The sequence below is a fragment of the Nomascus leucogenys genome, chromosome 3 (genome assembly GCF_006542625.1).
Source record: "Nomascus leucogenys isolate Asia chromosome 3, Asia_NLE_v1, whole genome shotgun sequence".
Lineage (NCBI taxonomy): Eukaryota > Metazoa > Chordata > Mammalia > Primates > Hylobatidae > Nomascus > Nomascus leucogenys.
In genome coordinates, this window is record NC_044383.1 from 140,718,185 (window position 1) to 140,730,612 (window position 12,428).

Consider the following 12,428-nt stretch of genomic DNA (forward strand, 5'->3'; position numbering starts at 1 on the left):
GCTCAGTTGCTGAGTCCTGTGAGTCCTCCTAGTGAAGACTGTATTGAACCTAAGGGATGGATCTTAGGGATCCCCTTCAAGTGGGTTATATAGTTGTTCTTTTAAACATTTTTGCTGGGCACGGTGGCTCATGCCTGTAATCCTAGCACTTTGGGAGGCCAAGGCGGGTGGATCACCTGAGGTCAGGAGTTCGAGACCAACTTGGCCAACATAGTGAAACCCCATCTCCACTAAAAATACAAAAATTAGTCGGGCATGATGGTGGGCTCCTGTAATCCCAGCTACTTGGGAGGCTGAGGCAGGAGAATAGCTTGAACCCGGGAGGCAGAAGTTGCAGTGAGCCGAGATTGCACCACTGCACTCCAGCCTGGGCGACAGAATGAGACTCCATCTCAAAAAAAAAAAAAAAAAATACCTATTATATCTGGTAAATTCTTTATTGTATGTATTTACCAGTTAACCAAAAAGAAGACAAAAGGAAAAATGAATAGGAGGTACCCAAATAAAGACAGGATATAGTTGTGTAGAAATGTAGTCCAGTAGAATGTGGACATAGCAACGGCTGCTAAAGGCAGATCTGTTGCCTTCACCACCATCTGCACCACCAGCATCTGCACATCCCTACAATGGCTAAAACAGCAATGGGGGAAAGAAAATAAGGACATGATCTGCATGATATAGTGGAATTCTCATTAAACACAGCAGGGGCTTTAACTGGAATTAAGGGTAAGATGAGGTCTAGCCTACAAAGCAAACTAAAGAAGCTGTCCATCTTATCAGTGATCTGCTTTTATTTCTATTTTTTTAAGAGACAGGGTCTTGCTCTGTTGCCCAAGCTGGAATGCAGTGGTGTGATCATAGCTCACTGCGGCATCTAACTCCTGGGCTCAAATAATCCTTCTGCTTCAGCCCCTTGAGTAGCTAGGATGACAGATGTGTGCCACCATGTCTAGCTAATTTTTTTTTTTTTTTTGAGACAGTCTTGCTCTGTCGCCCAGGCTGGAGTGCAGTGGCACGATCTCGGCTCACTGCAAGCTCCGCCTCCCAGGTTGATGCCATTCTCCTGCCTCAGCCTCCCAAGTAGCTGGGACTACAGGCACCCGCCACCACACCTGGCTAATTTTTTTTATTTTTAGTAGAGATGGGGTTTCACCGTGTTAGCCAGGATGGTCTCAATCTCCTGACCTCGTGATCTGCCCGCCTAATTTTTTTTAATGTTTTGTAGAGACAGGGTCTCACTATTTGGCCCAGGCTGGTTGCAAACTCTTGGCCTGAAGTGATCCTCCCACCTCAGCCTCTCAATGCACTAGAATTATAGGTGTGAGCCACCAGGTCTGGCCCTGCTCTTGTTTTTACCTGGAATCTTGCAACATCAACATCTATACTTAAGATGAAATGAAAGAGAAGCAAATCAGGCTGGGCACAGTGGCTCACGCCTGTAATCCCAGCACTTTGGGAGGCCGAGGTGGGCAGATCACTTGAGGTCAGGAGTTCAAGACCAGCCTGGCCAACATGGTGAAACCCCCATCTCTACTAAAAATACAAAAATTAGCCAAGCATGTTAGCAGACACCTATAATTCCAGCACTCGGGAGGCACAGGCAGGAGCGTCGCTTAAACCCGGAAGGCAGAGGTTGCAGTGAGCCGAGATCGGGACACTGCACTCCAGCCTGGGTGACAGAGAGAGAATCCATCTAAAAAAAAAAAAAAGAAAGAAAGTGAAGCAAGTCAACAAATGTGCCTTTGGCCAGGCTTTTAAGCTGATTTTAAGGCCACCACCTCCATTCTGGGAAGCCCCTTGAACTTTAGCTTGTACTAAGGAGAAAGACCTGTCCCTGAAGGAGATCCAGAAGAAACTGGAGGCTGCAGAGGTAAGAAGGAAGTCTGAGGAGGTCCAGGTGCTGAAGCCATTGGCAGAGAGGAGGGAACACAAGCAAGAAGTCTTTGAGAAGGCTTTGGAAAAGGACACCTTCAGCCGGATGGTGCAGGAAAAGCTGATCCTGAAAGTGGAAAAAATTAAGGAAAATGAGGAGGCTAATCTAGCTGCTACTATGTCTGAAAGAAAAGGAGGCATGCCGCGGAGGTGCGCAGGAACAAGGACGTGCAGGCCTAACAGTCTGGCTGAAGTGGAGGAGGGTACAGCATGCTGCACCATCAGTAAACCCCACTGCCTGTATTATAATGAGTCACGCAATATCAGTATGGGAAATGTATGACATAGTTTAAAAAGGACTCATTAAAAAAGCAGAATTAAAATTTAAAAAAAAAATGTGGAGCCAGATGCAGTGACTCACACCTGTAATCCCAGCACTTTGTGAGGCCAAGGTAGGCGGATCACTTGAGGTCAGGAGTTCGAGACCAGCCTGGACAACATGGCGAAAACCCGTATCTACTATAAATACAAAAATTAGCCAGTCAAAGTGGTGCACACCTGTAATCCTAGCTACCCAGGAGACTGAGGCACGAGAATCACTTCAACCCAGAAGGCAGAGTATCAGTGAGCAGAAATCATGCCACTGCACTCCAACCTCAGCAACAGAGCAAGACTATCTCAAAACAAAAACAAAAACAAACAAAAAAACAAAACGAGGCCGGGAGCAGTGGCTCACACCTGTAATCCCAGCACTTTGGGAGGCTGAGGCAGGTGAATCATGAGGTCAAGAGATCGAGGCCATCCTCGCCAACATGTGAAACCCCTTCTCTCCTAAAAATACAGAAACTAGCTGGGCGTGGTGGCACGCACCTGGAGTCCCAGCTCCTTGGGAGATTGAGGCAGGAGAATCGTCTGAACTCGGGAGGCAGAGGTTGCAGTGAGCTGAGATCACACCACTGCATTAAAGCCCGGGTGATAAGAGCAAAACTCTGTTTCAAAAATAATAATAATAAAGGCCGGGTGCGGTGGCTCACACCTGTAATCCCAGCACTTTGGGAGGCTGAGGCAGGCGATCACGAGGTCAGGAGATCGAGACCATCCTGGCTAACATGGTGAAACTCCGTCTCTACTAAAAATACAAAAAATATTAGCCGGGCATGGTGGCGGGTGCCTGTAGTCCCAGCTACTCGGGAGGCTGAGGCAGGAGAATGGCATGAGCCCGGGAGGCGGAGCTTGCAGTGAACCAAGATTGTGCCACTGCACTCCAGCCTAGGTGACAGAGTGAGACTCCATCTCAAAAAATAATAATAATAATAATAATAAAACCACCAACCATAGCACTTCTGCTTCTACTGGATTATGTGCAACCAGTGTGCTTTGGCTTTAGAAGGGGATGGACAAAAAGACTGATCTAAATCAGTCTGGGTAGAAGCAAAGAGGTGAACCTTAAAAGTGCTGAACACAAATCCAAATCTCAATGTTTCAAGCATCTATGAAATTGCTCTTTATCAACTGAGCTGAATTCTCTTGTTTACATTCTTCTGATGGAATGAATTACTTATGGTGTGAGGTAGCTTATTTGTGGATTCCATGATTGATGATGTTCATTTTAAGTTCTTACCAATAGTACAAGTACATGATGCGACCGAATATTTTCCCACTTTGAAACTGTGAGCTGGTTGTTGCATTAAATACACACACAAACAAGATAAAAAACACTGCAGACTTTTACTCAAGCTGGTCTTTCTTCCCCAGTGTGAAGCAGTCCTGCCTTTTAACCCTTTTCCTGTTTAGAGAAAAAAGTGCAACTCGCTGCCAGTCCTCATTTAATTTTACCTAAACATGCTCTTTGAGGCTGGAGCAAATCTAACTGATGTTCAATGTAAAAATAAAATATAAAAACTGTTCTTAGAGTTATTTCTAAGCAAAACTAACATTACAGTTGTCTGAATCATCAGAATCATCTATTTCAGAAAAATCGGATTCACTAAATGAATCTTTGTCCAACAACTGTTCCAGAGATGTGAACCTCACTCATAGGAACGGTATGTTTCCTAGGATTTGACATTTTCAGTGATGGTGAATTATTATATTTTGTAAATGGAAATACCACTACTAAAAACAGAATGCTATGAATAGAATGATGGCTTTTGTTTCTAAAGAATGATGTGAAAATAATAAAAATGAGACATTTCCTGGCAAAGTTATCTCAGGATAAATGCTGAAGCAACAAGCGCTGCCAGTGAGTATTCTCGGAGCAAACAGGAAAAGTGTTGAAAAAAATTATCTGTGAGGGCCGAGCAGTTAAGGGGCTAGGTAGGACATCATGCCAACTAAGGGAATTACCAATTACCCACTAAAAGTACCCAACTCCCAACTCCTGAAGGTAGCCACTTGCGTATTTACTCTTAGTGCAATTTTCCTGTTTGTTCTTGTGAGCAAGCTGTGATTAATAGAGAATTGAAGTTCTGTGAACAACAACAACAAAAAGAAATAGTATAGCAATGTCTAGAATCCAACCAAAGAAAATCACATTAAGAGAACTGAAAGTGAACAGGGGAATGAGAAGGAATGGTGAAACCGGAGAAGTACAGTCGTCCCCTGTTATTCACAGGGGATACTTTCCAAGACCCCCACTGGATGCCTGAAACCTCAGATAGTACCTCTATATACTACATTTTCTCCCTATACGTACATACCTATGATAAATTATAATTTATAGGCCAGGCGCAGTGGCTCACACCTGTAATCCCAACACTTTGGGAGGCCGAGGCAGGTGGATCACCTGAGGTCGGGAGTTCAAGACCAGTCTGACCAACATGGAGAAACCCCATCTCTACTAAAAATACGAAAAACTAGCCAGGCATGGTGGTGTATGCCTGTAACCCCAGCTACTCGGGAGGCTGAAGCAGGAGAATCACTTGAACCTGGGAGGTGGAGGTTGCGATGAGCCAAGATCGTGCCATTGCACTCCAGCTTGGGCAACAAGAGCAAAACTCTGTCTCTAATAATAATAATAATAATAATAATAAATTAGGCACAGTAAGAGATTAACAACAATAATAAAATAGAACAATTATAGCAATATGACAACATCACTACTCTTGTGATTTGGGTCTATAATTAAGTCAAATAAGGGTTCCTTGGCTGGGTGTGGTGGCTCATGCCTGTAATCTCAGCACTTTGGGAGGCTGAGGCAGGCAGACCACCTGAGGTCAGGAGTTTGAGACCAGCCTGACCAACATGGAGAAACTCTGTCTCTACTAAAAAAAAAAAAAAAAAAAAGTACAAAATTAGCCTGGTGTGGTGGTGCATGCGTGTAACCCCAGCTACTCGGGAGGCTGAGGCAGGAGAATTGCTTGAACCCGGGAGGCAGAGGTGGCAGTGAGCTGAGACTGCACCATTGCACTCCTAGCCTGGGCAACAAGAGTGAAACTTCATCTCAAAAAACAAAATAAAACAAACAAAACAAAACAAAAGGTTTCCTTGAACAAAAGCACTGCAATACCTTGACAGTCAATCTGTTAACCGAGGTAGCTACTTAAGTTGACTGACAGGCAGGTAGCGTATACAGTGTGGATAGCTGGACAAAGGGATGATCACTGTGGTGGGGGTGGCAGGGCAGAGTTGGAGGGCATGAAATTTCATTATACTACAACAGAGTAACGCACAATTTAAAACTTGTGAATTATTTCTGGAATTTTCCATTTAGTATTTTCTGACTCCAGTTGATGGCAGGTAAGTGAAACTGCAGATAAGGGGCGACTACTGTAGTCAGAAGTGGCAATGGTTGTGGTCTCCATGAGATGGTCCTCTTGGTTCCCAGCCCCATCCTCCTTCCCTGTACCTGCTTGTGTGCCTGTTGATTTTGTGTATTGTAAGGATTGAGGCACATTTTTTTCCTTATATGGAGAGCTGTTTTTTCTATTTCCATTTACTGAAGACTATCCTTTCCCCATTGAATTACCTTATTACCTTTGTAGAAAATAAATTAACTACACATGTATGGTTGTATCTATATTTTTGGGATATATTTCTGGCTGTATCTGTTTCTGGATTTTCCAATCTCCTACATTGATATATAGGTTTGTTCATACTGTAATACCACATTGTCTTGATGCTTTACCTTTATAATAATCTGTTAGATCAGGTAGTAAAATCCTCTGAATTTTGTTTAAAATTGTTTTAGATATTCTAAATCCTTTTCATTTTCATACAAACTTTGGAATCAGCCAATCAATTACTAGGGGAAAGGAACTGCTTTTTTTAAAGATTGCATTGAAACTTTAAGTCATTTTGGAAAAAACTGACATCTTAACAATACCGATTCTTCATTCTGTGAATGTGATTATCATTTTGATTATAATTCAAAACTACCAGGCATGGTGGCTCATGCCTGTAATCCCAGCACTTTGGGAGGCCAAGGAGGGAGGATCGCTTGAGCTCAAGAGTTTGAGAACAGCCTGGGTCACATAGTGAGACCCCGTCTCAACAAAACATCAAAAAATTAGCTGGGCATGGTGATGTGTGCCTGTAGTTCCAGCTACTCAGGAGGCTAAGATGGGAGGATTGCTTGAGCCCAGGAGGTCAAGGCTGCAGTGAGCCAAGATTGTGCCACTGTACTCCAGCCTGGGCAACAGAGTGAGACCCTGTCTCAAAACAAAAACAAAAACAAAAACCACTTTTATTTCTTACATTGTTTCTGCTTTGGCCGCTGGGAGCACTTTCAGTTGGCGCCTGTGTTGCTTTGACATATCCTTCATTGCGTGCTTATATGTGTGTTTAGCCCCTCGTTGTTTTTCTGGCACTACAAGATGTTCCAGGTTCATCTTATATTTTCTGTGTCCCAGTCCTAGAATCAGTCATTTCTCCAAGGAAACCTGGTTTCTTTCACTGGACGGTAGTTTTAGAAACCAAGATCTGGGCATTAGGTGTGCTTACTGAGTATACTGGGGTATCTTTGCTTCTAGGTCATCTTAAGGAAATAGGCCCTTGGAAGGAAATATACATATTACTGTATTCCTTCCACTTGCTTATGTGTAAACTCCCGCTCCACCAGTGAGAAACCTGGCTACCCGCATCCTCCATTTACTTAATTTTCCAAAGTAATTGAATTTTTGAAGTAATTTGGATATTTTATTCCTTAGCTCTAGAAGTTTCATTTTATTCGTGTGTGTGTGTGTGTGTGTGTGTGTGTGTGTGTGTGACAAGAGTCTCACTGTCACCCAGGCTGGAGTGCAGTAGTGCAATCATAGCTCACTGTAGCCTTGACCTTCTGGGCTCAAGTGATCTTCCCTTCTCAGCCTCCTAGGTAGCTGGGACTACAGGTGTGTGCCACCACGCCCAGCAAATATTTTTACTTTTTGTGGAGATGGGGTCTCATTGTGTTGCGCAGGCTGGTCTCAAACTCCTGGGCTCAAGCGATCCTCCCACCTTGGCCTCCCAAAGTGTTGGGATTACAGGCAGGAGCCATTGCACCCAGCTCTTGCTCTTTTTTATAGTTTCCATTCATTCCTCTTCATTATTTTCAGGTTTTTCTTTTTTTTTTTTTTTTTTTTTGAGACGGAGTCTGGCTCTGTCGCCCAGGCTGGAGTGCAGTGGCGCAATCTCGGCTCACTGCAAGCTCCGCCTCCCAGGTTCACGCCATTCTCCTGCCTCAGCCTCCCGAGTAGCTGGGACTACAGGTGCCCGCCACCCCGCCCGACTAATTTTTTGTATTTTTAGTAGAGACAGGGTTTCACTGTGTTAGCCAGTATGGTCTTGATCTCCTGACCTCGTGATCCGCCCACCTCGGCCTCCCAAAGTGCTGGGATTTCAGGCGTGAGCCACCGCACCCGGCCTATTTTCAGGTTTTTCTTTAAATCCATGTATGTATTTAGAATAGCTGTTATAATTATGCCTGTCATTTCTGGGCTTCTTTCTTTCTTTCTTTTTTTTTTTTTTTTTTTTGAGACAGGATCTTGTTATGTTGCCCAGGCTTGGGCTTGTTTCTATTGATTTATATTTCTCCCACTTCATGTCACTGTGAAGTGAAGGGCTGACTTATTTAAGTTTTGGGTGTTCAAACCTTACACATTCTGGCCGGGCATGATGTCTCATACCTGTAATCCCAGCACTTTGGGAGGCTGAGGCGGGCAGATCACTTGAGGTCAGGAGTTCGAGACCAGCCTGGCTAACATGGTGAAACCCCATCTCTACTAAAAGTACAAAAATTAGCTGGGCATGTTGGCGGGTGCCTGTAATCCTAGCTACTCAGGATGCTGAGGCAGGAGATTTGCTTGAACCCAGGAAGTGAGCGTTGCAGTGAGCTGAGATTACACTACTGCACTCCAGCCTGGGCAACAGAGCAAGACTCCAACTCAGAAACAAACAAAAAACCTTGCACATTCCAAAGAAAGTTCTGGCCCTTGATGGGATTCTGGAGGACGACTTCTAAGGCCTTGAAATATGCAAAATCCTTTACCTAGGGCTTTGGGGCAACCCAGGCATCGTTAGCATTGTTAGCATTGTTAATAATATAATTTATAGTGGGTGATCTCAGCTCACCAAAACCTCAGTTTCCTGGGTTCAAGCATTTCTTGTGCCTCAGCCTCCCGAGTAGCTAGAATTACAGGTATGCACCACCAAACCCAGTTAATTTTTGTATTTTAAGTAGAGGCAGGGTTTCACCATGTTGGCCAGGCTGGTCTCAAACTCCTGGCCCCAAGTGATGCACTTGCCTCGGCCTCCCAAAGTGCTGAAATTACAGATGTGAGCCCAGCCACAAATTCTTTTAAAAGAGAGGCAGAGCAAGATTTTACACAGACAGACACGGAGGAGAAGGCCATGTGAAGACAGAGTCAGAGATTAGAGTGATGTGGCCACAAGCCAAGGAATGTTCCAGAAGCTGAGAAAGGCAAGGAACAGATTCTCCCATAGAGCTTCTGAAGGGAGGTTGACCCTGCCAACACCTTGATTTTGGACTTCTAGCGTTCAGAACTTTGAGAAAATAAATTCTGTTTAATTGCCAAATTTATAGTAATTTGTTACAGCAGCCACTGACAACTAATATTTTGATTCAATAAATGATGCTTAATCACATCTGATATGGTTTGGCTCTGTATCTCCACCCAAATATCACCTTAAATTGTAGTTCCCATAATCTCCATGTGTCATGGGAGGGACACAGCAGGAAGTAATTTAATCACGGGGGTGGTTACCCTCATGCTGTTCTCTTCATAGTAAGTGAGTTCTCCCAAGATCTGACAGTTTTATCAGGGGCTTTTCCCTCTTTTGCTCAGCAATTCTCCTTCCTGCTGCCATGTGAAGAAGGACATGTTTGCTTCTCCTTCTGCCATGATTGTAAGTTTCCTGAGGCCTCCCCAGCCCTGCAGAACTGTAAGTCAATTAAACCTCTTTTTCTATAAATTACCCAGTCTTGGGCATGTCTTTATTAGCAGTGTGAGAATAGACTAATACAACATCAGATGCATTTTTTGCATCTACTCATATAATTTTTCTCTTTTTCTTTCTTTCTTTTTTTTTTTTTTGAGACAGAGTCTCACTCTGTCGCCCAGGCTGGAGTGCAGTGGCACAAACTCAGCTCACTGCAAGCTCCGCCTCCCGGGTTCACGCCATTCTCCTGCCTCAGCCTCTCTGAGTAGCTGGGGCTACAGGCGCCCACCACCACGCCCGGCTAATTTTTTGTATTTTTAGTAGAGACGGGGTTTCACTGTGGTCTCGATCTCCTGACCTCGTGATCCGCCCGCCTCGGCCTCCCAAAGTGCTGGGATTACAAGCGTGAGCCACCGCGCCTGGCCTCTTAATTTCTTAATGTGAATTATATCAATGGATTTTTCTAATGTCAAAGCAATTCTACATTCCTACATTAAGTCCAACTGGCTCATGACCTATATGTGTATGTATGTATGTTTCATCTGTCTTTTCTGCTGATTCTCATTCATGGTATATGACTTCCTCATCAACTGAATTATTTTTTACTATGTAATATGTAATACTCATTTCGGTGGGGAGAATAATGCCCTCCCCACAAGATGTCCACATCCTAATCTGCATGAATGGCAAAAGAGAATTTGCAGATGTAATTAAACTCAGGGTCTTGAGTTGCAGAGATTATCCTGGATTACCTGTGTGAACCCAATGTAATCACATAAATAAGTCTTTATAAATGAAAGAGGGAGGCAGGAGATGTGAGAGAAAGAAGTGTGACTAGGGAAGTTATGGCAGAGAGACTTGATGTGAGAAGGACTTGAGCCATCCTTACTGGCTTTAAAGATTCACTAAGGGACCACTAGCCAAGCAATGCAAGCAGCTCTTAGAAACTGGAAAAGGGCAAGGTAGTGGACTCTGCCCTAGAAGCTCCTGTCAGAAGAAAAGCAGCCCTGATGACATCTGGATTTTAGTCCAATGAGACAAGTATGGACTCCTGACTTCAAGAGCTGTAAGATAATAGGCCAGGCGCAGCAGCTCATGCCTGTAATTCCAGTACTTTGGGAGGCCGAGGCAGGTGGATCACCTTAGGTCAGGAGTTTGAGACCAGCCTGGCCAACATGGTGAAACCCTGTCTCCATTAAAAATACAAAAAAAATTAGCTGGGCATGGTGACGGGCGCCTGTAATCCCAGCTAATTGGGAGGCTGAGGCAGGAGAATCACTTGAACCTGGGAAGCAGAGGTTGCAGTGAGCCGAGATCACGCAGCCCTTCAGCCTCGGTGACAAGAGTGAAACTCTGTTTCAAAAAAAAAAAAAAAAAAAAGGCAAAAAAGCTGTAAGATAATAAATGTGTGTTATTTTAAGTCACCAAGTTTATGGTAAGTTGTTACAGCAACAATGGGAAATTAATACACTCATTATCCTTGAGAGTTTATTTGCAGGATTTCCTTATAGCCTTAGGTGAAGGAGAAGTCCTGCAGAGAGGTCTTGCATTGAATTATCCTAGGTGCCTATGGGCACTATTCTGAGAACACTTTAAACTACATTTAGGGCTTAAGGTAACGCACTTTCTTTTTTTTTCTTTTTCTTTTTTTTTTTTTTTTGAGACAGGGTCTCGCTCTGCACCCAAGCTGAGTGTGGTGGTGCAATCTCAGCTTACTGCCGCCTCCACCCGCTGGTCTCAAGCTGTCCTTCCACCTCAGCCTCCCCAGCAGCTGGGACCACAGATGGGGGCCACGAAGCCCGGCTATTTTTTGTATTTTTTATGGAGATGAGGTCCCCCTGTGTTGCCCAGGCTAATCTTGAACTCTGGGGCTCAAGTGATTCTCCTGTTTGGCCTTCCAAAGTACTGGGATTACATGCAAGAGCCACCACACCTGGCCAGGTAATAAATATACTTTTGAGCTGCAAATCCATGCAGAGGCTAGGTTGTGTTACACTTCTCAGCACTGTCCCGTCTTTGCTCTCTTTAGACAAACGAATTTTTCTCAGAGTCCCCTAGGGTAGAGAAAGGAATGAATTTACTTCTGTTTTGCCCTAATCCTGGGCTGTAACCCTTTGAGGGGGCCAGCTTGATATGAAGAGACTCCTAAATCAGCCTTCCCAACATGCATTCCCCCAGGCTTTGACTCTTGCCCCCTTTACCCCAGGAGACTATCAAAACCCAAAGTTCAAGTTTGTCTAAAATGCTCTCGAGGAAAAATCAGTTTCAAGTTCTACTTTGTCCCGCTTTTAGTGATTTCAAAGTTTTTAAGATTTCTTTCCTTCCTTTCTTCCTTCCTCCCTCCCTCTCCCTCCCTCCCTTTCTTCCTGGCTTCCTTCCTCTCTCTCTCTCATTTTTTTTTTTGGAGTTTCGTTCTTCTTGCCCAGGCTGGAGTGCAGTGGCACGATCTCCGTTCACTGCAACCTCCGCCTCCTGGGTTCAAGCGATTCTCCTGCCTCAGCCTCCCAAGTAGCTGGGACTACAGGTGTGAACCACCACTCCTGGCTAATTTATGTATTTTTAGTAGAGATGGGTTTTCACCATGTTGCTCAAGCTGGTCAAGAACTCCTGACCTCAGGTGATCCACCCACCTCAGCCTCCCAAAGTACTGGGATTACGGGCATGAGCCAATCACCTAGCCTTTATTCTTTCTTTCTGTTTTAGAGATGAAGTCTTTCTCTGTCACCCATGCTGGAGTACACTGATGTGATCAGAGCTCACAGCACCTCGAACTCCTGGGCTTCAGTGATCCTCCTGCCTGGGACTCCCAGAGCACCGGGATTATGGGTGGGAGCCACCTTGCCTGGCCAGATTTTTTTCCTTTTAGCCAGCATTTGTTGTTTTTCTCAGTAATGGGGCTGGTCTGAATAACCTAGTCCACCATATTCCAGGAAATCTATTGAAAATTTTATATTCCAAATCTGTCAGTTCCACCAGCTGAACTTTTTGCTGGTCTGATTCTGCTGTCTTTTGCTTCTGTTGGCTTTTACTCATGATGCTTTGTTCTCCTGTTAAATGGTTAATTGTAATCTTATTTGCTTTCCTTCTTTTTTTTTTTGAGATGGAGTCTCACTCTGTTGCCCAGGCTGAAGTGCAGTGGCGCGATCCCAGCTCAATGCAACTTCCACCTCCCAGGTTCAAGT

At 44.4% G+C, this 12,428-nt stretch overlaps 1 pseudogene; it reads left to right on the top strand.

Moving 5' to 3' along the window:
- Positions 1-731: 731 nt before the first annotated feature.
- LOC100599508 lies at positions 732-2,112 on the top strand (annotated as a pseudogene).
- Positions 2,113-12,428: the final 10,316 nt, after the last annotated feature.